Source organism: Bos javanicus, chromosome 29, assembly GCF_032452875.1.
Source record: "Bos javanicus breed banteng chromosome 29, ARS-OSU_banteng_1.0, whole genome shotgun sequence".
NCBI classification, from domain to species: Eukaryota; Metazoa; Chordata; class Mammalia; order Artiodactyla; family Bovidae; genus Bos; species Bos javanicus.
Window position 1 is genome coordinate 18,795,275 of NC_083896.1, and position 26,158 is coordinate 18,821,432.

General features: G+C 41.6%; 1 protein-coding gene and 1 non-coding gene across 6 annotated transcripts in view; one reads left to right on the forward strand and one right to left on the reverse strand.

Moving 5' to 3' along the window:
- PAK1 (p21 (RAC1) activated kinase 1) overlaps nt 1-26,158 on the forward strand; it is a 160,203-nt gene that overhangs the window by 54,195 nt on the left and 79,850 nt on the right. The window contains exon 1 of one of the 5 annotated variants that reach the window (XM_061406167.1): nt 9,603-9,807. The exons of 3 other annotated variants lie outside the window; for them this stretch is intronic. The gene's annotated coding sequence lies outside the window, so the exon portion shown is untranslated. Of the gene's footprint in view, nt 1-9,602; nt 9,808-26,158 lie in introns of those variants that run through there. One more of the 5 variants, XM_061406171.1, reaches the window with a different exon arrangement.
- On the reverse strand, nt 22,162-22,234 carry TRNAG-UCC (transfer RNA glycine (anticodon UCC)). Its single transcript has one exon. It is a non-coding gene; the product is annotated as a tRNA-Gly (tRNA).

Below are 26,158 nucleotides of genomic sequence, written 5' to 3' on the forward strand. Positions count from 1 at the left end.
ATGGACGGGTCATGGTGGAGAGTTCTGACAAAATGTGGTCCATGGGAGAAGGGAATGGCAAACCACTAAGTATTCTTGCCTTGAGAACCCCATGAACTGTATGAAAAGGCAACAAGATAGGACACTGAAAGATGACCTCTCCAGGTCGGTAGGTGTCCAATATGCTACTGGAGAAGACAGGAGAAATAACTCCAGAAAGAATGAAGAGACGGAGCTAAAGCAAAAACAACACCCAGTTGTGGATATGACTGGTGATGGAAGTAAAGTCTGATGCTGTAAAGAGAAATATTGCATAGGAACCTGGAATGTTAGGCCCATGAATCAAGGCAAATTGGAAGCGGCCAAACAGGAGATGGCAAGAGTGAACATTGACATTTTAGGAATCAGTGAACTAAAATGGACTGGAATGGGTGAATTTAACTCAGATGACCATTATATCTACTACTGTGGGCAAGAATCCCTTAGAATACATGGAGTAGCCCTCGTAGTCAACAAAAGAGTCCAAAATGTAGTACTTTGATGCAATCTAATAAACGACAGAATGACCTCTGTTTGTTTCCAAGGCAAACCATTCAGTGTCACAGTAATCCAAGTCTATGCCCCGACCAGTAATGCTGAAGAAGCTGAACGGTTCTATGAAGACCTACATGACCTTCTAGAACTAACACCCCAAAAAGATGTCCTTTTCATTATAGGGGACTGGAATGCAAAGGTAAGAAGTCAAGAGATACCTGAAATAACAGGCAAATTTGGCCGTGGAGTACAAAACAAAGCAGGTCAAAGGCTAACAGAGTTTTGTCAAGAATGCATTAGTCATAGCAAACACCCGCTTCCAACAAAACAAGAGAAGACTCTACACATGGACATCACCAGATGGTCAACACCGAAATCAGGTTAATTATATTCTTTGCAGCCAAAGATGGAGAAGCTCTATACAGTCAGCAAAAACAAGACTGGGAGCTGACTGTGGCTCAGATCATGAACTCCTTATTGCCAAATTCAGACTTAAATTGAAGAAAGTAGGGAAAACCACTAGACCATTCAGGTATGACCTAAATCAAATCCCTTATGATTATACAGTGGAAGTGAGAAATAGATTTAAGGGACTAGATCTGATCGATAGAGTGCCTGATGAACTATGGATGGAGGTTCATGACATTGTACAGGAGGCAGTGATCAAGACCATCGCCAAGAAAAATAAATGCAAAAAGGGAAAATGGCTGTCTAAGGAAGCCTTACAAATAGTTGAGAAAAGAATAGAAGCAAAAGGCAATGGAGAAAAGGAAATATATACCCATCTGAATGCAGAGTTCCAAAGAATAACAAGGAGAGATAAGAAAGCCTTCCTCAGTGATTAATGCAAAGAAATAGAGGAAAACAATAGAATGGGAAAGACTAGAGATCTCTTCAAGAAAATTAGATATACCAAGGGAACATTTCATGCAAAGATGGGTACAATAAAGGACAGAAATGGTATGGATCTACCAGAAGCAGAAGATATTAAAAAGAGGTGGCAAGAATATACAGAAGAACTATACAAAAAAGATCTTCATGACCCAGATAAACCATGATGGTGTGATCACTCACCTAGAGCCAGACATCCTGGAATGTGAAGTCAAGTGAGTCTTAGGAAGCATCCCTATGAACAAAGCTAGTGGAGGTGATAGAATTCCAGTTGAGCTATTTCCAACCCTAAAAGACGATGCTGTGAAAGTGCTGCACTCAATATACCAGCTAATTGGGAAAACTCAGCAGTGGCCACAGGACTGGAAAAGGTCAGTTTTCATTGCAATCCCAAAGAAAGGCAATGCCAAAGAATGCTCAAACTACTGCACAATTGCACTCATTTCACACGCTAGCAAAGTTATGCTCAAAATTCTCTAAGCCAGGCTTCAACAGTATATCAACTGTGAACTTACAGATGTTCAAGCTGGATTTAGAAAAGCCAGAGGAACCAGAGATCAAATTACTAACATCCATTGGATCATCGAAAAGGCAAGAGTTCCAAAAAAACATCTACTTCTGCTTTAGTGACTACGCCAAAGCCTTTGACTGTGTAGATGGCAACAGATTGTGGAAAATTTTTCAAGAGATGGGAATACCAGACCATCTTACCCGCCTCCTGAGAAATTTGTATACAGGTCAAGAAGCAATAGTTAGAACTGGAGATGGAACAGCAGACTGGTTCCAAATTGGGAAAGGAGTACATTGAGGCTGTATATTGTCACCCTGCTTATTTAACTGAGACGCAGAGTATATCATGTGAAATGCCGGGCTGGATGAGCACAAGCTGGTATCAAGATTGCCAGGAGAAATACCAATAGCCTCAGATATGCAGATGACACCACCCTTATGGAAGAAAGCAAAGAAGAACTGAAGAGCCTCGAGGAAAGTGAAGGAGGAGAATGAAAAAGTTGACTTAAAACTCAACATTTAAAAAATGAAGATCATGGTATTTAGTCTCATCACTTCATGGCATATAGATGGGGAAACAATGGGAACAGTGAGAGGCTTTATTTTTTGGGGCTCCAAAATCACGGCAGATGGTGACTGCAGCTGTGAAATTAAAGGATGCTTGTTCCTTGGAAGGAAAGTTATGACCAACCTAGACAGCATATTAAAAAGCAGAGACCTTAGTTTGCCAATAAAAGTCCATCTAGTCAAAGCTATGGTTTTTCCAGCAGTCACATATGGATGTGAGAGTTGGACTATAAAAAAAGCTCAGTGCTGAAGAATTGATGCTTTTAAACTGTGGTGTTGGAGAAGACTCTTGAGAGTCTCTTAGACTGCAAGGAGATCCAGCCTGTCAATCCTAAAGGAAATCAGTCCTGAATATTCATTGGAAGGACTGTTGCTGAAGCTGAAACTCCAACACTGTGGCCACCTGACGGGAAGAACTAACTCATTGGAAAAGACCTGGATGCTGGGGAAGATTGAATGCAGGAGGAGAAGGGGATGACAGAGGATGAGTTGGTTGGATGACATCACCAAGTCAACCGACTTGTGTTTGAATAAACTCTGGGAGTTGATGATGGACAGGGAAGCCTGGCATGCTACAGTCCATGGGGTCACAAAAAGTTGGATATGACTGAGCAACTGAACTGAACCGAACAGTGCTTGCATCTAAATGACCTGAAAGGTCCTGATTAGGCTAAGGTGACTTCATAGACAAAACATCACTGGTCAAGGTCCTTGGGTTGAAAGAATAGTTTGTGATTTTTTTACTTTGTAAAAACAAAAGACTATATAAATGCAAGGAGTAATTGGACTTAAAAGGAGTCAACTGCCAACTTCTGTAAACTTGGGCATGTTATTATGTATCTTAGATTTACTTACTTTCTTTAACTGTATAGTTTAGTCTTTTAAAGTCCCTTCTACTTCATCTGATTCTGCTTTTTCATATATTTAGCCAATAGTCTATTAGCCCTCAGTAATATACCTCAATTTCACGTGTCTTTCATTTCATCAGAGGAACCAAGCTTAGCCAAGCTTCCTGTAGCTCACCTCTGAAAGAGACAGCATGTGAGTTGGCTGGTCTGCCTTCTGTCACCAAACCAGCATCTGGTTTTTGAGAACTGAGGTCTAAAAACAGAAGGTGCCTGAATCTGCTCTTTCTTGCTGAAGACATCAGTGGTCCTCCCTTATACTGTATCATTCATGTTTTGTAGTTTCTTCCACCATATCCTGTTTATTTTGTTTATTCAATTTTCTAGTGCAACACCTTTTACATTTTTCTGTATGCTAGCCTCCCTTCTTAGTTATGATTCTTGGAATCATAGGCCATTTCTAGGTCATGTTTAATCCTGATGACCAAGTACAGGCAAGACCACATTATATGTGTTTGATAAATGTTTGAAGAGATAGAGTACTTATTACATTTGCAGGTGATAAAGAATGGAAAGAAAAGCTACTGTGCTAGATGGCACGAGAGAGAGAAGAGAGTGAATGAGAGAGCAAGGGACCTTGATAAGGTGGATTGAAGGCAAAAAGATGAAATTTAAGGAAGATGACAGTGAAGTTCTACATTTTAAGTTTCAAAGAAATGGCGACATATGGGGACCCTAGAGGAGACCTAGCATGATGCTATGCTTAATAAGAAAATTGTGGTTTTGGCTGCTTAAGCCCAATGTCAGCCAAAGGTACTACTGTTACTTTAAAGCTAGTGGAGCTTCAGACTGAATTATTGGAAGTACTAAGTATAGTTAATGGAGGTGAGTCCAGCTACATTCTATAGAGGATGGACTGCACTTAGACTGTCATATTCCCCATGGGGAACCAGGCAGTAAGAGGTTCACTGCAGACAGAACTGTGTTTAATGGAAAGTGCCCTAAAGCATCACTACTCAAAGTAGAGTTTGTAACTCTTCACAGTCTGGAATGAGGTAAGCATAGAAATTGAGAGTGTGTAGGAAATGGCAACCCACTCCAGTATTCTTGCCTGGAGAATCCCAGGGACAGGGGAGCCTGGTGGGCTGCCATCTGTGGGGTCGTACAGAGTCAGACACGACTGAAGCGACTTAGCAGCAGCAGCAGAAACAGCAGGAACTTGTACAACAATTTGACAGAGTACTTTTATGCCTAATGAATCTAATAAAAAGAAAATTAAGTTTATCTTATATGTCTTTTTTTGTTTGATACTTTCCCTTTATTTTTTATTTTAATAGATTTTATTTTTAGAGCTGTTTTCGGCTTGTAGAAAAATTAACCAAAAAGTGCAAAGACCATACTCCACATCTGTCCCACTGCTCCCAGCATTCCTCTGAAAGTGCTTAACATCTTGCATTAGTAGGTACAATTGATGAATTAGTATTGGCACGTTATTATTAACCAAAGCCTATAGTTTATATTAGGGTTCACTCTTTGTGTTGTACAGTTTTATGGATTTTGAGAAAGTCATAGTATCAGGTATCTACTATTATAGTATCACACAGGATAGTTTTCCTATATAAAAAATGTGTGTTTCACTTACACATCTTGCCACCACTTTCTTAGTGCCTGGCAACCACTGATCTTTTTGCTGCATCTCTAGTTTTTCCTTTTCCTGAATATTCTGTAATTGGAGTCAGCCTTTTCAGACTAATGTTTTTCATTTAGCAGTATGTATTTGGGGTTTTTTAAGTCTTTTAATGGGCTTTCCTGGTGGCTGAACTGGTAAAGATCTTTTAATGTTTTAATAGTTCATTTCTGTTTATTGCTGAATTTAATGCACATTCTATGGATGTTTGTCTATCCATTCATCTATTTGAAGCATATCTTGGTTACTTCTGAATTTTGGCAGTTATGAATAAGGCTGCAATAAATATTTGTGGACAGATTTTTCAACTCATTTAGATAAATATCTAGGAGTGCAATTGTTAGATTGTTTGGTAAGCCTATATTTAGCTTTATAACTGCCAAACCCTCTCTCAAAGTGGCTGTACTATTTTATATTCCCTTAGCTGCTGCTGCTGCTAAGTCGCTTCAGTCGTGTCCGACTCTGTGTGACCCCATAGACGGCAGCCTACCAGGCTCCCCCGTCCTTGGGATTCTCCAGGCAAGAATACTGGAGTGGGTTGCCATTTCCTTCTCAATGCATGAAAGTGAAAAGTGAAAGTGAAGTCTCTCAGTCATGTCCGACTCTTAGTGACCCCATGGACTGCAGCCAACCAGGCTCCTCTGTCCATGGGATTTTCCAGGCAAGAGTACTGGAGTGGGGTGCCATTGCCTTCTCCAATATTCCCTTAGCAGTGAATGAGAATTCTTGTCGCTCCACATCCTCAGCAATATTTGGTGGTGTCACTGTTTTGGGTTTTAGCCATTTTAATAGGTATCTAGTGGTATTTTGTTGTGCTTTAATTTGCAAGTCCCTAATGACAAATGACTTCCCTGGTGGCTCAGACGGTAAAGCGTCTGTCTACAATGCAGGAGACCTGGGTTCGATCCCTGGGTTGGGAAGATCCCCTGGAGAAGGAAATGGCAATCCATTCTGGGACTATTGCCTGGAAAATCCCAGGACAGAGGAGCCTGGTAGGCTACAGTCCATGGGGTCGCAAAGAGTCGGACATGACTGAGTGACTTCACTTTCACTTAATGATACATGGGGGATTATCTTTTCATGTGTTTATTTGCCATCTCTATATCTTCTTTGATGAGGTGTCTGTTTAGATTTTTTGTCCAGTTTTTGATTGGGTTGTGTGTTTTCTTATTGTTGAATTTTAAGGGTTCTTTGTATATTTGGAATATAAATCCTTTATCATATGTGTATTTTGCAATGTTTTCCCAAGTCTATGACTTGTCTTTTCATTCTCTTAAAGGGTCTTTTGCAGAGCAAAAGTTTTAATTTTTAAATAAGCCCAAGTTTTCAGCTTTTTCTTTTATGGATTGTGATTTTGTTGTATAAAAAGCCATCACCCAATCTGAAGTCATCTAGATTTTCTCTCTGTTATCTTCTAGACTTTTTCTTTTTTTATAGTTTTGCATTTTACATTTAGGTCTGTGATACATTTTGAGTTAATTTCTGTGAAAAGTGTAAAGTCTGTTTCTAAATTTTTCTGCAGGTGGAGGTCAAGTTGTTCTCACACCATTTATTGAAAAGACTATTCTTTCTCCATTGAATTTCCTTTGCTCATTTGTCGAGTGTCAGTTGGCTGTATTTGTGTATGTCTATTTAGGGTCTCTATTCTGTTCCATTGATATATTTGTCTATTCTTTCACCAATAACATGCTGCCTTTATCTCTGTAGCTTTATAATAAGTCTTGAAGTCAGGTAGTATTAGTCCTCTGATAGATACCTATATATAGCTAGAGTTATATTCATAAGATATGTCGCCTAGGCTATATCCCAGACCAATTTAGTAAAATTCTCTGCTAGGACTTAAGTATATATATTTAAATCTTCCCAGATAATTTTGATACATAGGGAGAGTTAAAAACCAGCATACCAAAACCATAAACTCCTTGAAGGTGTGGTCCTCTTTGATGATATGTGTGTCTCTGGTGGTTTGTACACTTTGCTTAAATAGTTGTTGAATGAACAGATAATTAAAAGAACTGAATGTGTTTATTTTGGAGAAGAGAAAAAGTGCATGGCCATGATACATCATCATATACACATATCTGAAAGCCTTTGATATGACTTGGCACTGAAGGATGCTTTCTGAGTGCTCTTGGAGGTAGAATTAGAAGTTTACAGAGAGGCACTTGGCTGAATATTAGGAAGCATTGTCTCATAGTGCTCATTGCTCCTGAGCTTTCTGTTCCTTCACATGTCAGCAGAGCCCATATATAAGAGCAGATGCTTGGGAAATTAGGTAAGGTCAGATGTTATGAACTATGTTCGGGACTGAGAACTCTTTTCGGTTCTCCTCTCATTCATAAGTTGAGGGACATGGGTATGGGGGTTAAAAGAATATTCTAAAACTACTTTGAATCTGAGTTCTCATAGTGCAGCAGACCCCTCTAGTCTGTATTATCGACTAATTATCTCCATGCTGGAAGAGATTTTCAAGAAATTCCATCTCCTCCACTAAAATTGAGATTTTGGTAGTTGTAATAGCACAGGTACTGAGGGTCTGGGAAGGGTGAAAGATACTTAACAGAAGAGCTCTTTTCTGTGCTCCTGGAGTTCTTTCCCTGCATCCTCCTGTAAGCAGATTATGTTGGTATATTGAATGGACGTGTGGACATCTCTCAGGGAAAATGGGTAAATTCCATAAAGTTTCCCTATAGTACACTTAAATTTCTGATCAGACGTAATACTGGCTACCTGCTCTTTGCCAGGCTGTAGGAAGAGGGATATGGCAGACATCTCTTTGTTGCTACAAAGATAATTGACATGGCAGAGAGAAATAAAGCATAGGCTTGGGAGTCAAACCAAAGTTGGAATGAGTCAGTCCTTTACCAGGTGTGTGGTCTTGGGGAAGTCACTGCCGTCTCTCACTCATCACATCCTGTCTTTTACCAATTTTTGCTGCTGCTTCCAAGCCATCTATCTCTAGAATATGTTTATTTCTCCTTATCTCTTCTCCAATATATTAGTCTAAATTATTACCTTCTTCTCTCCAATGTATTAGTCTAAATCATTACCTTCTTCTCTTGGCTAAAGTTCTGAAAGAATTTACTGACTTCTCATTTTCATAACTGTCTGCTCTGTTTTCCATTCAGCAGTCGGTGATTTAAAAAAAAATATAGATTAGACCTTGTCATTATGCTTAAAACTTTCCAAATCTTTCCCATTGCTAAAACCTAGAACAAAACCCAAACTCCAAGTTATGACCCCCAAGAGGTCCTACATTCTCTTGACTCCTGATATCTCTCAAGGGCAGTTTATAGAGGTAATTGACAAGGTAAATTACCCTTATGAAGCACTTGGAAATGTGTGAAAGTTTTTTTTTTTTTAATTTATTGTTTCAATTTTGGGGGGTCAACACTAGGATTTAGAGGGTCTGGGCCAGTGTTGGTAAATATTCTGTAATGTGTTCTGCTCAGGGCCCTTTACAATGCCTGATTCACAGTCTGTGTTTAAGAAATACTTATTGTACAAAACCATGTTTTCATGGAACTCAGTTTTTTTTTGTTTTGACTGGTGTCTTGGTTTTGGTGAGCAGGGGCTACTCTCTAGTTGCAGTGATGGCTTCTCTTGTCGTGGAGCCCAGCCCAAGGGCTCATGGGCTTTAGTAGTTGCTGCGCGTGGGCTCAGTAGTTGCAGGTTATAGGCTCTAGAACACAAGCTCAGTGGTTGTGGCACCCTGGCTTAGTTGCTCTATGGCATGTGAGATCCTCCCAGACTGGAGAGTGAACCCATGTCTCTTGCACCGGCAGGCAGACTTCACCACTGAGCCACTAGGGAAGCCCAGAACTCAGTTTTGACACATGTGAATTGGTGGGGCTTCCCTGATGGCTCAGTGGGAAAGAATCTGCCTGCCAGTACAGGAGATGTGGGTTCGATCCCTGGGTTGGGAAGATTCTTCTAGAGAAGGAAATGGCAACCCACTGCAGTTTTCTTGCCTGGGAAATCCCACGGACAGAGGAGCCTGGAGGGCTATAGTCCAAAGCGATGCAAAAGAGTTGGACCCGACTTAGCGACTAAATAACAACAAACAACTACTTTCTAAGGTTGGTGAGATAGACATAACATTTTGTGAAGTACCTGGTACAGAATAGCACTTAATAAATGGTAGCTGCTACAGAGATTTCTTTGCTTAGAAGCAGCTATAAGCATCCGCCCAATGTTTTCCCTGGGGCATTCGAATTAGAACCTGACACCTTTGTTTGGGGTGTGGGTGGGTCAGTTTCTTTGCTTGAAGCCCAATATAGAATGAATGGTAGGTTTGATTTGACTTGTCCTGGGTCCAGACCCAGCTGGAGAAGCAAAGGCACAGAAGAGCTCTGGTTCTCTTTCTTGACTCTGGGGCCCACTCAGGAAGCTCAGACAGTCCCCGGAAAGCCTGGATTCACTGAGAAGTACCCCCTGCTGAAGACTAGGTGGGGGAGAATAGCTGAGGGGGTGGGAAGGTCTCTCTGCTTTCCCTCAGAGCTTCTTTACTGAAAGGAGAAGCGGGTTTTCTCCCGCCTCCTTCCCTCCCTTGTTTCCCCGCCCCTTCTGCTTCGCCAACCCCAGAGCTGAGCCTTTGCTGCGCCCTGTGAGGGCGGGAGCGTGCTGCACCCCAGAGCCACAGCTCGGGCGGCTGAGCTGCTGCGAGCCCGGCCCCAGCCAAGTATAGCTGCCCGGGTGGAGCCTGGGTGTCGTGCAGCCGACCAGGCGTGGGAGAGGTGCGGCTCTGCGACAGAAACCGCAGGCAGAGATGCCGGGGCCGGCTCCCCCGACCAGGTAATGCTGGCCCACCCTGGGGCATGCTCAGCTGGGCGGTGCTGGGGAGGGGGGACGGCTCTGCTGGTTTCCGGGGACTGGTGACGCGGGTCCGGTAGACTTAGGGTCTCTTCCCTTAAGAGACCCTAAGTAAGAGAAGGGGTTTATGGTGGAATGCTCAGATGAGCCCACCCAGGGCTAGGCCAGGGCTGGAACCAGAGCCCTGGCTAGGGAAGGCTCTGAAGGGGAAGCTGGTTTTGGGGAACTTGCTCTGCCTGAGGATCCTTGCTTCTTTGCAAGCACCCTTCTGCTTGGCGACTGGGGTGATGCTTCCCTCTGCTTTGGATTAGCTGCTGTCCTGCCAGACCGAGGGGGCTTTTCTCTCCGGTCCTGAGAAGGGGCACTGTATTATAAATGACTTGTTAAGAGGTGGAGTGAACTGAGAGATGAGAGACTTGGGGTGAGGGGGAATTAGTCCTATTTAGGCAGCCTTTGTGGGCCTCAGTTTCCTTATCTGTGCAGCAAAGGGCTTGACATTTTGTTTGTGACTGGCATTTTCAGACTGCCAAACTGCCTTTTGGACAGGCAACTTGGTAAAAGCCCTAGAGTAGACTGCAGAAATGTGCCCCTCAACACTGTAGGAGATAGGCAAACTTGGGAAACAGATCTTGGTACCTTGTCTTCCAGCCAATCTTTTGAATGGCATCTTACTGGGCTGCTCAGGACTCTGTGACTTCATGGACAAGGCAGAGGTTAAGAATGGTGGTTTTTTAATTATTGAGTGTAGGTGTATTCGGAGAAGGCAATGGCACCCCACTCCAGTACTCCTGCCTGGAAAATCCCATGGACCGAGGAGCGTGGTGGGCTGCAGTCCATGGGGTCGCTAAGAGTTGGACACAACTGAGCGACTTCACTTTCACTTTTCACTTTCATGCATTGGAGAAGGAAATGGCAACCCACTCCAGTGTTCTTGCCTGGAGAATCCCAGGGACTCAGGAGCCTGGTGGGCTGCCTTCTATGGGGTCGCACAGAGTCGGACATGACTGAAGCAACTTAGCAGTAGCAGTAGGTATATTGGTCGTAGGGAGACAGAGCAGGGAAGAAGCAGGTCAAGGTATATTAATAGTTTTTCTCCAAATTGGTCAGTTCTTTGATACTTGGGCATAAAGCTGCTTTAAACGTTGCTATCTTCTCTGGAACTTCCTCCTTAGAATGTTGAGCTAATGACAGACCTTGAGACTGTGTAATGTCTTAATCATGATCATCTGGGACCAAGAAACATATGTCAGGCTGATACTAATCTACCTTGATTATTTTGGACTGCCTTCTTCCCTTAGTTTTTCTATGACTCTACCACCTTATCTTCTCACCAGTTGCCTTTCTACTTCCTACTCCTGATCATTTTTCCTGTCCTGTGCTCTACTCACTTTTTCTCCCATTCCCATTTTCTTTTTCCTGCTCCCCTTTCCTCTCATACTTTCCCTTTCTAGTTCTTTCCCCTCCATAGCCAGTTTTCCTCTTGAGTCCTTCTCTTCTTGATTAGGCTTTCTTCTCTTTTCCTTTTGGTTCAGCTTTCTCATTCTTGGCAGGTTACTGGTTTGCAGGGACTTTTGCTATGTTGTTAGTGAAATTCAAACACTATTCCCTACCCAGCTCCCTTACTTTTGCCTTTCACCATGAATCTATCTTTCCCAAGCACCAGTCTCTCCTTACTGCCTCTTTGCCTTGCTGTGGGCCCAACAGTAAGCAGTCTTTCTTCCTGGATTTGTCCCCCACCTCATTTCCCAGAGGCAGAATGAGTAAGCCAGATGGGAAGGGGAGGACTTAGGAACTGGGGTGGGAGGACTTAGGAACTGGTGTGGGAGGAGGGCAAGAGTTTTCTGGAGGCTCTAACTTCCTTTAGTGAGATGAGCAACTAAAGTGAAGTCCCTCAGTCATGTCTCACTCTTTGTGACCCCATGGACTGTAGCCTACCAGGCTCCTCTGTCCATGGGATTTTCCAGGCAAGAGTACTGGAGTGGGTTGCTATTTCCTTCTCTAGGGGATCTTCCTGATCCAGGGATCGAACCCCGGTCTCCCGCATTGTAGGCAGATGCTTTATCATCTGAGCCTCCAGGGAAACGGTGAGCAACTAGGAAGTACACAAAGACTCTTTAGCAGCTTAGAAGCTTTGCTGACCTGAAGGAAGGGAGGCAGACCTGTGAACCTAGGGAAGAAGAGGAGGATAGCAGGAGTGGGTTGGAGGGAGAGAAGGAAGAATCCTGAGGGAGAAGAATAGTGGTCTTTTGAAGAAGAGAGTGGCCTGGGTAAGATAGGGGTTGTTTAGGGCTAGAGGTTGCTGTATTGGGAAACACTGTAGTTTGGGAAAGAGGACCATATACATTCATTTTCTTTCTCTCTGAAAACTAGCTTTTTGGGCTGATTTGTTTTCTCCTCTGCAAACCTTTTTTCAGGAGTGTCCTCAATGTGGGACAGTGAGAGGGAAAGCAGAGATAACAAGGCAAGATTGCTATTATACATATACTTACTGTCTAGACAATGTGCTTATGTACAAAAAACTTTGAATATGATATCTGTTCATCCTTAAACCTTCTCTGAACCATCTATGTTAGTTATGGTACCAGGTGTTGGGGATGCAAAAATGGAAATTGAACTAAGTTGCTGCCTTCCAGTGCAAGTCTAAGAGTGGGTATCTGAAACCTCATGTGATAACGATATGTGATGTAAGAGAAGCACAGGGAGCTATAATAATGCAGAGGAGGGAACTTTTGATTTCAGTAAGTGGCAGACCTGGACCCTAAACTCAGGTCTTCTCTACAGGTGATATCTGTGCTTTTATACCACATTATCTTCTGACTCTGTGTGTACATACAGTGTACAGAGGGTTTTCTTATGTTTTCCTTTCTGCCTATCTGTGAGGCTAGACTCTAGGTGCTGCTGATATGAAAAAAGAACAGATACCTGTGATAGGTCACTGTGCCATAGCTAAACACTCATTATTTTGGAAGGGAAACACTCTTTTTCCTTGTTAACTTCTCCTGGCTCTGGGCCACTTGGGGGACTTGATGCTGAGTTCCCTGTATGAGTCATTTGTACTCCCCTCCCCTTCTGCACCCCACCAATTTCTTAATTCAATTTCTGGCAGACTATAGAGCCGAGAGACCAGATGGAGCTAGGTGAAGCATTTTATTTCCATTGGCCTGTGTAAAATAGGGATTTAATAACTCATAGGGTTGGTAAGGATCAAATGAAATAATAAATGTGTGAAAAGACTTTGTAAACTGTGAAGTGCTGCATAGATGTTATTGTGATTGTTCCTAAGTGTATTTTCAGCCATGAAAAATGCTCAGATGTTGCAGCCTGGAGGAAATGCCAAGAGTTGTTCACTGACTAGTTTAAAACTGAGCCTCAATCCTTAAAAATGAAAGAAAGGGGCTAGAAAGAGGATGCTTTGCTTTAGAGACTGGTAATTGAGCCCTGTACTGAACACTGAGGTTGAGAGGTTTAGTGTTTTCTCTGTGTGCATGTGTGCTAAGTTGCTTCAGTCATGTCTGACTCTTCGTAACCCTGTAGATGGTAGCCTGCCAGGCTCCTATGTCCATGGGATTCTCCAGGCAAGAATACTGGAGTGGGCTGCCAGCTCTTCCTCCAGGGGATCCTCTTGATTCAGGGATTGAACCCACGTCTCTTATGTCTCCTGCATTGGCAGGCAGGTTCTTTATCACTAGCTGCTGCTGCTAAGTCACTTCAGTTGTGTCCGACTCTGTGCAACCCCATAGGTGGCAGCCCACCAGGCTCCCCGTCCCTGGGATTCTCCAGGCAAGAACACTGGAGTGGGTTGCCATTTCCTTCTCCAATGCATGAAAGTGAAAAGTGAAAGGGAAGTCACTCAGTTGTCTCCGACTCTTAGCGACCCCATGGACTGCAGCCTACCAGGCTCCTCCATCCATGGGATTTTCCAGGCAGGAGTACTGGAGTGGGGTGCCATTGCCTTCTCCGTTACCACTAGCACCACCTGAGAAACACAGTGTTTTCTTTAAGGTCAAATAAATGGTAGGTGGCAAGCATGAGAAGTATTTTTAGTGATACCTTGTGCTATAGCAAAAAACAAAACAAAATAAAAGAAGGAAGAGGGAAAGGGATTAAAACTAAACTGACCTCAGTTCACCTACTAGGTACTGGTTTTTAATCTTTCTAATATTCATATATAAAATAGAAGATATTTATAAATATCTTGAGTTATAAAGTTTAAAATAATTATATATAAAAAAGAAAAGAATATATAGTAGGTACTTTATAGCTGTGGAGAGGGCACTGGCACCTCACTCCAGTACTCTTGCCTGGAGAGTCCCATGGATGGGGGAGCCTGGTAGGCTGAAGTCCATGGGGTCGCTAAGAGTCGGACACAACTGAGTGACTTCCCTTTCACTTTCATGCATTGGAGAAGGAAATGGCAACCCACTCCAGTGTTCTTGCCTGGAGAATCCCAGGGACGGGGGAGCCTGGTGGGCTGCTGTCTATGGGGTTGCACAGAGTCGGACACGACTGAAGCAACTTAGCAGCAGCAGCAGCAGTTATAGCTGTACTTACTTTTATCCTGCAAAAATACCTTTGAAGTTACCTTCTTAAGAAAGTCTTCCCTGATTCCTAGGCTGTTAAGGGCTTCTATTTTTATTTTTCTTCATTGAAGTGTAGTTGATTTACAATATTGTGTTAGTTTCAGGTGCACAGTGAAGTGATGTAATTATATATATATTTCACATTCTTTTCCCTTATCAGTATTACAAAATATTGAGTATCATTCTAAGGGCCCCTTTTTTGGATTCATGTGCATCGTCTTGTCACTCATAGTGGCACTTACCATGTTGTACTGTCATTGGGGTTTTTGTATCTGTCTCTCCTGTTAGCATGTGAATGATTACTAGACAGAGAAGGTCTAGTAAATCTTGGTGTTTACTGTTATTAAGCCCCATTTCTAAGAATACATTGATAAATAAAACAGACAAAGTTGCTCCTTTGTAAAGCTTACTGTTTAGTGAGAGAGATGTATAATAAGTAAGCAAATATAATTAAAATTCATGATACATGTTGTAAAAACCCAGAATTCCATTTGTTGAAATTAGCTTTAGGGTACTTATGAAGAAAGCTGAGCGCCGAAGAATTGATGCTTTTGAACTGTGGTGTTGGAGAAGACTCTTGAGAGTCCCTTGGACTGCAAGGAGATCCAACCAGTCCATTCTGAAGGAGATCAGTCCTGGGATTTCTTTGGAAGGAATGATGCTAAAGCTGAAGCTCCAGTACTTTGGCCCCCTCATGCGAAGAGTTGACTCACTGGAAGAGACTCTGATGCTGGGGGGGATTGGGGGCAGGAGGAGAAGGGGACGACAGAGGATGAGATGGCTGGATGGCATCACTGACTCGATGGACGTGAGTTTGAGTGAACTCCGGGAGTTGGTGATGGACAGGGAGGCCCGGCATGCTGCAATTCATGGGGTCGCAAAGAATTGGACATGACTGAGCGACTGAACTGAACTGAACTGAGACATGCAGGCAAAATATTTAAAAGAGTGGCCCCCAACTCTTGGGCCCAAGTTAGTAACTGTGCCACACAGCAGGAGGCAAGCGAGTGAGACTTTGTCTGCCCCTCCCCATCACTTACATTGCCTGAATCATCGCTTGCATTAGCATCTAAACTGAACCTCCCCATCCCCTCCCCCTGTGCCCCCACCCTGTCTGTGGAAAAATAGTCTTCTGTGAAACCCGTCCCTGGCCCCGAAAAGGTTGGAGACTGCTGATCTAACAGATAGTTATTGGTCTGAAAAAGCTTTGGGACTAAAGATAAAAACTTGGGTTTCATCAACATATAGATAATATGTTAAGTTATGGGAATGGATGAACATCTAGGACAGAGTGTATTGTGAGGAAAGGAGCTTCCTAGCCTGGGACGTGTGTAGGATAGCTAGTGAAGGAAGAGTCTACAAAGGAGATAGGAATGGACAGAAATATAGAGGGAAAGTTAGGTGAATGTGCTTTTCCAGAAGCCAAAAAAAGTAGAGCATTTGAAAGAGAAGGGAGGTCAATTACATTGAATACTGCTGGGAGGTCGAGTAAGATGAGGACAGAGTAGTGACCATTTGATTGGCAACGTGGAGATGATTGACAAGGAGGCTTGACAAGACTACTTTTGGCCAAATAGTAGGGTGTTAGTTGGCAAGCAGAAGAGGAGGAAGTGGAGATAGTATAAGTAGACAGTTCTTTTGAGAAGCTGTATTATGAAGGGGAACAAAGAAATAAATAGTGTTTGGAGGAGTATGTGAATGTCAAGGGATGTGTGTGTGTGTGTGTGTCTTTGAATAGGAGATGCATAGCATGTTCATATTCATCCACTATTCTAGCTCAGGTCAAAAATTTAGAGATCTTCTTGGTTTTTCCTTTTTTTCTTACATTGTATATTTAGTCTCTAAATAAGTCTTTGGCTCTACCTTCAAAATGCTCTCTGCCTACTGTGATCCATTTAAGCCATCATCAGTTCTCATGTGAATTATTGTGATAACTTAATTGTTTCTCTGCTTTTCCTTTGCTCCTCTGCAGTCAGTACTCTGCAGCCATAGTGGTTTATTCAAAACATAAATTCTTGAGTGTCTTCTCACACTTGATACAAAATCCAAATTTATTGTGGCCTGTAAGGTCCAGCCTATTCTGACCTCTGGCTACATCTCTGCTCTTAAACTCTTAACCACATTTCTCCTTGTTCACTCAACTTCTGTATTGCTGGCCTTTTTACTATTCTGTATGCCCCAAATATTCTTATCTAGGACATTTGTGCTTACTGCTCCCTTTGCTTAAAATACTTCCATATATTACTGTGATTTGCTGTTGCACTTCATCCATGTCTTAAGTGTCTTTTCCTCAGAGAAGCCTGTCCTGATCATTATCGTGTGTACCACCCCCATCCCTGTCCATTTATATTCACACGAACTACTGTTTAATTTTCATTATGGACTTGACATTGTATATTTATTTATTTATTTCTTCACTTCTCTTACTAATCAATCCATAAAGTCCACGGACACAGTGGCTTTGTTCTATTCAGCTAGACTAGAATTGTTACATTATGAGTATTAATGAGTATGAGCTAAATGAGTATTAATATTTGCTGAATGACTGAATATGTGTGTGAGAGAGAGAGAGGGAGGTTAATGTAGCTGCTGAAGGAGAAGAACATTCCAGGTGAGAGGGAGTACAAGTGAAGGAGTAGAGGGAGAAGAGAGAAGGGGAGGATAACTTCTGATAAGAGAAGAGACACCTCCTTCATTGTATGATACAGTGGGTGGTACTGGTGCAGGGAAACATACAGATTTAGGAGTAAGAAGATAGAGTTCTCCTGAGAAGATTTTTGTTTTCTCATTGAAAGTTGGATCATTGCCTGAGGGAAGGGGTAGATGAGAATCCCAATTGGTGATTTGAGGCAAGGCTGGATGGCATCACTGACTCGATGGACGTGAGTCTGAGTGAACTTCTGGAGTTGGTGATGGACAGGGAGGCCTGGCGTGCTGGGATTAATGGGGTTGCAAAGAGTCGGACACGACTGAGCGACTGAATTGAACTGAATCTTAAGTAGGAAGAGCGTCATAATTTTCAAGCTAAAGCAGTCAACCAGGTAATGTTCTCTAGGATACTCAGCTCTTTTCGTATAGAGGCAGTTTGGAGAGAGTTAAGCTCAACTATCCTGAAGCTGGGATTTTGCCACTTGAATTTTGGAAAGGAAGAGGAGGCAAGGGGGTAGATTTTTCTTGTTTTTTGATCAGGGTGGTTTAGTATATACATGTGCAGAGAAATTTTATTATAAGCCATCTTATAATCCTACAAATTTTACTGAGAGTCAATTATCCAGTGTCCACAGTTAATATCTTAAGTCTCATTTTACTGATCTGTACTCTGGCATTAATGGGGTAATATGACTCTTGATACCACTGTGTACTTTCGGCACATTGTAGTGTATTTATTAGATGATAAATTCTAATTCTCCTTACTTTTTTCTTTTTTATTGTGGTAAATGCACATAATATAAAGTTTACCATCTTAATAATTTTCAAGTGTACCACTCAGTGGTGTTAAAAATACATTATTGTACAACCATCACCACCATGGAACTTTCCTGGTAGCTCAGCCAGTAAAGAATCTGCCTGCAACTCAGGAGACCCAGGGTCAGGAAGATGCCCTGGAGAAGGGATAGACTACCCCTTCCAGTATTCTTGGGCTTCCCTGGTAGCTCAGACTGCAAAGAATCTGCCTGCAATGCGGGAGACCTGGGTTTGATCCCTGGGTTGGAAAGGTTTCCTGGAGGAGGGCATGGCGACCCACTCCAGTATCCTTGCCTGGAGAATCCCCATGGACTGAGGAATCCTGGTGGGCTACAGTCCATGAGGTTGAAAAGAGTCAGACACGACTGAGCGACTAAGCACAGCACAGCACAGCACAGCATCACTGCCATCCATCCCCATAACTCTTTTTATCTTGTAAGACTGAAACTCTATACCTGTTAAACAACAACTTCTCATCCTTCCCTTCCCCTAGCCCCTAGTCAACACCATTATACTTTCTGTCTTTATAATTTTGAGTACTGTAAGTACCTCATGTAAATGGAATTATACACTATTTGTCTTTTTGTGATTGACTTATTTTATTGAGCATAAAATCCTCGAGGTTCATCAGTGTTGTAGCATGTTGTAGAATTTCCTTCATTTTCTGAATTATATTCCATTCCATACCACATTTTGCTTATCCATTATCTGTCAATGAACACTTGAGTTGCTTCCACGTTTTGACTATTGTGAATAATTCTATTATGAACATGAGTGTACAGATAGCTTTTCCAAACTCAACTTTCAATATTTTTGGATATAGACCCAAGAATTAGAATTGCTGAATCATATGGTAATTCTATAATATTTTAATTTTTTTAGGAACTGTTTACTATTTTCCATAGTGGCTATACCATCTTATATTTCTACCAGCAATGCATAAAGGTTCCAGTTTCTCCACATCCTCATCAACACTTGTTATTTTCTGTTTTGTTTTGTTTTTTTGATAGTAGCATTCCTAATGGATGTAAGGTGGTATCTCATTGTGGTTTTGGCTTGCATTTCCCTAAACATTAGTGATATTAAGCACCTTTTTATGTGCTTATTGGCTTATGTGCATATATCTTCTTTGGAGAAATGTCTGTCCAAATCCTTAGCCCATATTTGAATTGGGTTGTTCATGTTTTTGTTTTTGAGTTTTAGAGAGTTGATGTTTTTTGATGTTTAAGTGATTTATGTTTAGGGAAAAAAGGAAGTGATGGACTAACTGATAGTGGATTGAAGCTCAAAATAAAGTCTAGGAATGCTTTTGGAAGTTCTTGAACAGGTGAGCTACATGGAGGTTTTGTTTGGATGATTCACTCTAGATATCAGTCAGTGAACATTTTGGGAATAAAGTCTAGGGTGTGATCATGAGAATAATGATTAACTTGGACTGTGTGCATGGTAAGTCGCTTCAGTTGTGTCTGACTCTTTGTGACCCTGTGGACTGTAGGCCTCCAGGCTCCCCTCTCCATGGGATTCTCCAAGCAAGAATACTGGAGTGGGTTGCCATCCTCTGCTCCAGGGAATCTTCCCGACCCAGGGATTGAACCCAAGTCTCTTCTGTCTCCTGCATTGGAGATGCAGGTCAGGAATTGCCCAAGATGATAGAAGAGGATTATAAGACCTCTGGTGTTGATTTCTGCAAGTCATCTGCAGGGGTGATAGGAGTGAGGAAGATGTGTGGTATTATTGGTAGGGTGAGGGGAGGGTGAAGGTATGTCAGTGTAAGTTAAATCTTTGACTCCATATCTCTCTGCTTTTTCCATTTTGCTTTACAGGTACAATTTTTTCCAAGTTTTCCAGATAAAGCTCTTTGTTCATTCTGTCTCAAGTTATAATTAGTGGGAAAAGTATTTTTAAGAGAATTTGAATAATCAGGCTAGTCATGTCCTTTGCATTTTCATTGAGTGATCTTAGGTAAGTTACATACCCCATGGGTTTCATATTGGAACTATAAAATAAAAATTTTGAATTAGCTGACTTTATAAGATACTTCCAGCCCCTGTGTTTTTCTTCTCTAAACCAGGCTGCCTTAGTCAGTCAACCATTACTAGTTACCTAATTGTGCCAGGTCTGTGCTGTCTTGGGGACACAGACATTAATCGTACTTAGTTTTGTTCCATGACTTGTTCATGGACTGGTGAGATTAATATCATGAAATATGGAACCTGCTGCACAGAATTATGTATAAAATGCTATTAAATTTGGGGCAAGGTAGAAATAGGAGGGCTGTGTGAAGGTTTTGTAGAGGAAGTGAGTCAAGCTGAGTGTTGAAGAATGAGTAGGAATTTTCTTGGCAGACAAGTTGGGATGTTTTAGGCAGAGAGAACAGTGTGGGCAAAGGCAAGAGCGTGAAATCACTTTGGGCTGGAATGAGAAGTTTAGTGATAAAAGAGATGAAATGGGTTAGGTAATTGGAGATAACAGGTATTTATTGAATATCTGTTTTGTGTCAGACAGCATGCTGGGGACTTTATATATGCTTTTAAATACTCATAATAACTCTGTGAAAAAGACAATCTTACTTGTATTTTACCAAAGAGGAAACTGAGGGTCAGAAATTAAAGTAGTTTTTCTATGCCCAGAAACAGCTTCCAGTTTTCCTCTCTGCTATCTCAGCACTTGCTTTCTTGTTGCTAAACCAGTGCAAGTGACTGGACGCTGCATAGCGGGAATGTCTTTGACTTGTCCGAAGGACGTCCCTCAGCAAATTCAAGACTGCAACATTCCAGGCTCCTGCCAAAGAAAACCTCCTGGCACGATTTAATTAAAGATCAGATTCTCATAACCAGGTGTCAAGGGCATGTACTCCCCAGTCTTGGGTGGAGTGCTGGTCATGCAAGTCTCAGCAGCTCTAAGTTGTTGGAACTGAAAAATGTGATTAATATATGAGATAGGTTTATTTCTTTTTTCCTTTCCCATCTTCATTTAAATAATGGCCTGAGGTATTATTAGAGGTTATGTAGTCCATTCCTTTGCCTCTTGAGTGAACAGTAAGGTATAGTGCAGTGGAAAGAGAGGTGATTCTATAGTCACACAGATTTCATTTCAGGTCCCTGGCTCTGCTGCCCACTAGCTGTGTGACCCTGGGTGACTGGCAGCATCTCTGAGATTTTTCTTCTGAGTTATTCACTATTTTATCCCCAGCACCTAACACAGCCTGACAAAAAGTAGGAGATGAATAAATGTTTGCATGACTGAATGAGGAAAAGATACCAACCAAACAGATTTCCAAGTTTTCTTGTAAATTCCACTAATGTTAGTAGTTATTAAAATATCAGACCTAAGTGATGTCTGAAACCCTGTTTGTAAAGATGGTTGGTCCAGGAGCTTCTATTCGGATACTTTTAAAGAATTTCGGCAACTTTGTTTAGGCATTCAGAGGCCTCTCCTAAACTCCAAGTCCTATTGTGTGAGCTCAAGGCACCACAGAGTCCTCAGTACAGACAAATAGCAGCTGGTCCCCTCCTCCAGACCATATCTCCTTTCTCATTGTCATCTCTCAGCCTTTTCTTAATCAACCATGTCATCTTTTATTTTTAACACGGAGCTTCATTGTACAGATCTAGAACTGCTTAGAAGGGGCCATTTTTCTGACTATAGCTGTGTTCATTACAGAAAATAAAAGGCCCTCTCTGACTGCTGTGTCCTATTTTTTTTTACCTTCATGTTGCATACAACACCATACTCTCACACTTAAGTTTTTCCTAAGGTCTGGAGTATACTTGCCATCATTGTTCTCTATCAAAATCATTCATTTATTTATTGTCTGTTTTCCTTGGTCAAGATAATATTTCAGTGTCTGGGCCTATCCCAGACCAATTAAAATCAGAGTTCAAGCAGTGGTATCCACCCCTCCCTCCCTTTATTAGGAAAATCTGAAACATACAGCAAAGCTGGAAGAATTTTATAGTGAATGCCTGTATAATCACCATATAGATTCTTATATCATTAATATTTTCATGTTAACTTGCTTTATCACTTCCATTATATGTTGACATGTATATTATATCACATCCCTATGGTCAGCCATTAATGTATCTTATTTTTTAAAATGCATTTCAAAGTAAATTGAGGGTATTAGCGTACATCCTCTCTTAAGTACTTCATCTAGTATTTTAAAAAGCCCCAAGTGAATTCTTATAGTCTAGAGTCAAAGACTACTATCTGACCCATTTATTCTTTAAGCTCCTACTCTTTTTTTTTTTTTTTTTTTGGTTGCACTGCATAGCATGCAAGATCTTAGTTCCCTGACCAGGGTTCTAACCTGGGCTCCCTGCAGTGGAAGCACAGAGTCCTAACCACTGGACCACCAGGGAATTTCCCTAAGCCCCTACTCATTTATTTATCTCTATATCCCTGGTTTCTGGCATAGAACCTTATAAGTAAGTACACATTAAAAATTATTTGAATTGTACTTGAATGAAGAACCTACAGCTGCAGTAAAAGGTGTACATAACTTTCACTTGACTTATTTGAGGAACAGGAAATTATTTTATCTTTTCTGTTGCTTACCTCGTGGCAGACATTTAGTAAATATCAATCTCAAGTCCAGCCTGAATGTGTTTATATATTTCTGTATTTGCCACTGGCTAGATTTGACTGATCTAAATGTAAATCAGAAGTAGCATAGTTCAGGTCAGTGAAGGTACAGAGGGGCTAGAATTACCTCAAGTATAGTTGGAAAATTCTTTGGCAGCGTGTCTGAAGACTTGGGTTCCAGTCCTCACCTTTAAATTTCTGTGTGGTCTTATGCAGTTTCTCTGTACTTTTTGGACCTCTGTATTCTCACCTGTTATGTAAGCGGATCAGATTAGATGACCTTTAAGATTTTTTCTGGCTTTGATGTTATGGGTATCTTAAAATCTTTGATTATCTTGACTGTGTATTATACTAATGGCTGTGGAATCCAGATGTGATAAAGTAGAAAGAAGTGGTTGTTGGTGAGCACATTCCTCTGAATCCCTGTCTGGTTTTATTTAGTATGTAAAGGTCCGTCTAGTCAAGGCTATGGTTTTTCCTGTGGTCATGTATGGATGTGAGAGTTGGACCGTGAAGAAAGCTGAGCACCGAAGAATTGATGCTTTTGAACTGTGGTGTTGGAGAAGACTCTTGAGAGTCCCTTGGACTGCAAGGAGATCCAACCAGTCCATTCTAAATGAAATCAGTCCTGGGATTTCTTTGGAAGGAATGATGCTAAAGCTGAAACTCCAGTACTTTGGCCACCTCATGTGAAGAGTTGACTCATTGGAAAAGACTCTGATGCTGGGAAGGATTGGGGGCAGGAGGAGAAGGGGATGACAGAGGATGAGATGGCTGGATGGCATCACCGACTCGATGGACGTGAGTCTGAGTGAACTCTGGGAGTTGGTGATGGACAGGGAGGCCTGGCGTGCTGTGATTCATGGGGTCGCAAAGAGTCGGACACAACAGAGTGACTGAACTGACTGAAAGTATACTTGCACATAATGGCTACTTGAAAAGTGTTTTCTTTCCCTTTTTTCTACTTCAGCACTGTATCTTCATGCTTTTTATAGCATGCTTGATTGAGCTTCCCAGGTGGTGCAGTGGTAAAGAAACTGCCTGCCAATGCAGGAGATGCAGGTTCCATCCCTGGGATGGGAAGATCCCCTGGAGTAGAAAATGACAACCCACTTAAGTATTCTTGCCTAGGAAATTACATGGACAGCAGAGCCTGGTGGGCTACAGTCCCTGGGGTCATAAAGTCAGACACAATTGAGCATGCATGTATATGTTTTTATATGCTTTTTACAGAAAAACAGACATAAATCACTTCCCCTCCTTGGTTGCCTCTTGACCCATATCTGTCTTGAGACTGCTCAAGGGAAACAACAGTTTGTAGCTCATAGGTATAGAGGCTTCTATTAGAACTATAGCTGGTAAAGAGCAGAGCCAGGACTTAAATTTCATCTGATTTTAACTCCGGTCATTTTTTTACTCTATCACCCTGCCAGTGGCCCTTCTGAAACCTCACAGTGATCCTGCATTTATTATAGAGTCATTCAGTTGGTTAATAATTAATACTTCAGTATAGTTAGTTGCTTATGAATTATTAGGCTCTCTGAGGCTCTGGAGCATTGGTAAAACATGGTCGTTCTGTCTTTCTTTCTGTCTGTCTGTCATCTATGATAGATAAGTGATGCTATCTGAACTCTCATTCTTAATGTTGGCCTTGAGCTTAGCTTTATCTTGCAGCTTGTCAGAAGGCATTGGCTTGTCATCTTCCCAAATCTTTGACCTGCAGAGATTGCTAGAAGATTTATGATATATTTGGTCATGATATTCAAGAGTCAAGTGTAATTCTTTTTCCTCTCAGAATTGAAATTTTGGAATTGTTTTCCTATAAACGAAGTTTACCATAGTGTAGGTTATGATTTCTATGCTAGGTTCTGATGTTCTGATTATTAAAATGTTCTGATTATTGTGCAGTATAGATGAACAAAATGACCTGTGAGTGGATCTATGAAGTGTAAAGAGAGTAAAGACTTGTGGAGAAGCCACAGGAAGGGACTGGTTGGAGGGCTTCAGAGAAACTGGAAAGTAGTATAGAAATACTAAGTCCAAGTATGTTCAAAGGGAAGGTTCAAAAAAGCACATACTTGTGTTCTGTGAGTATTGTTGAAAGTACTGGCAATGTTTAGCATTGAGAAAATAGATTTTGGCGGAGACTTGAGAGAGGATTTCAGGTACCTAAATTTCTGTCTGAGTAAGATGCAATAGGCCTTTCTGAATGGCCCTGAGATAGGATTTAGGAATAATAGGTGCACGTAGTGTTTATTTATTCATTTGTTGTTATTTTATTGGTCACTTGTTTGTTCATTTGTTCACCGAGCCTTTACTGGTATTGGGGATTGTGAAATGACTGAAGTTTGTTCTTGAGTTTATAATCTTAAGTCTGCCAGGAATGAGAATTGTAGGGAGAGGTGAATGTATAAACAAATAATTGCAATTCAGTGTGAGAAGATAAAAACTTAATATAAATGAAAACTCTCTAAATGAGATAACTGAAGATAGAATAAGCTGACTTGTGAGACTGTAGATTTCTTATCACTGGAGGTTTTCAAGTATGGGCTAGATGATGTGGGCTGAAATGCTGTACAAAGGATTCAAAGGTTGTATTCCAACAATAGATTTTAGGTTTTAATAATTGAGAATACTTTGGAAAGTGGAGATCTACCACCAGGAGTTTTCCAAACACAGTCACTTCACTTCACATCAGTTGCTCAGTTGTGTCTGACTCTTTGCGACCCCATGAACTGCAGCACACCAGGCCTCCCTGTCCATCACCAACTCCCGGAGTTCACTCAGACTCACGTCCATCGAGTCAGTGATGCCATCCAGCCATCTCATCCTCTGTCACCCCCTTCTCCTCCTGCCCTCAATCTTTCCCAGCATCAGGGTCTTTTCAAATGAGTCAGCTCTTTGCATCAGGTGGCCAAAGTATTGGAGTTTCAGCTTTAGCAAACATAGTGGAAGAACTGAAAAATGAAGAAAAGTGTTATCAGAAAGATTGTAGCCTTTCTTGACATGTTCCTGGGTTGTGATCCTGAAAAAGGAGTGATATTCAATGAAGCTTTTGGCTGAAGGACTTAAGAGGCAAAGAAGGGCCTGCTGAGGGTATCAGGTGGCTGCAGGGAGTGTAATTTTGGAACTGGCAGTCTGCAGTGGGAAGGTATACTTGAGAACTGAGCCGGTAGAAATTCTCTTTGGGGGAGCTGAGGGACTTGTGTTGGGATTTGGGAGGGAAAATGAAGGCAGGTCTGCAAAATAAAACTGGAAGAAATGGATAAAAAGTGGACCACCCAGAGAGTTGCTCTAGATTAACAAGATTATCCTTGCTACTTGATTTCTTTTGTTCAAAAAGAGAAGTAAGGAGCAGTTGGTTTGCCAGAGGTAGGTCAGGATGAATTATATAAATAGATGAAGTTTGATTTGGCCTTAAAAGATGAGTAAAGTTTTCATCAGTCAGAAGAGAGAGGAATCATCGACAAGAAGCATTAGGTGGTGGGAAGTGGGATGGGGCAAGAGGAGGGTAAGAGACTACTTGACAAATTCAAGAGAACAGAGATTTCTGAAGTGTAATTTGAGTGTAAGCTGTGTTCAGATATGGTGACTTAGTTTGTGAGGCAGTTCATTATCAGACTGTGAAGGACCTTAAAATTTCATCTGTACTGAACTCCTTAAGGCAAGGTGTATATCTCTGTCAAACTTTTGATTAATAA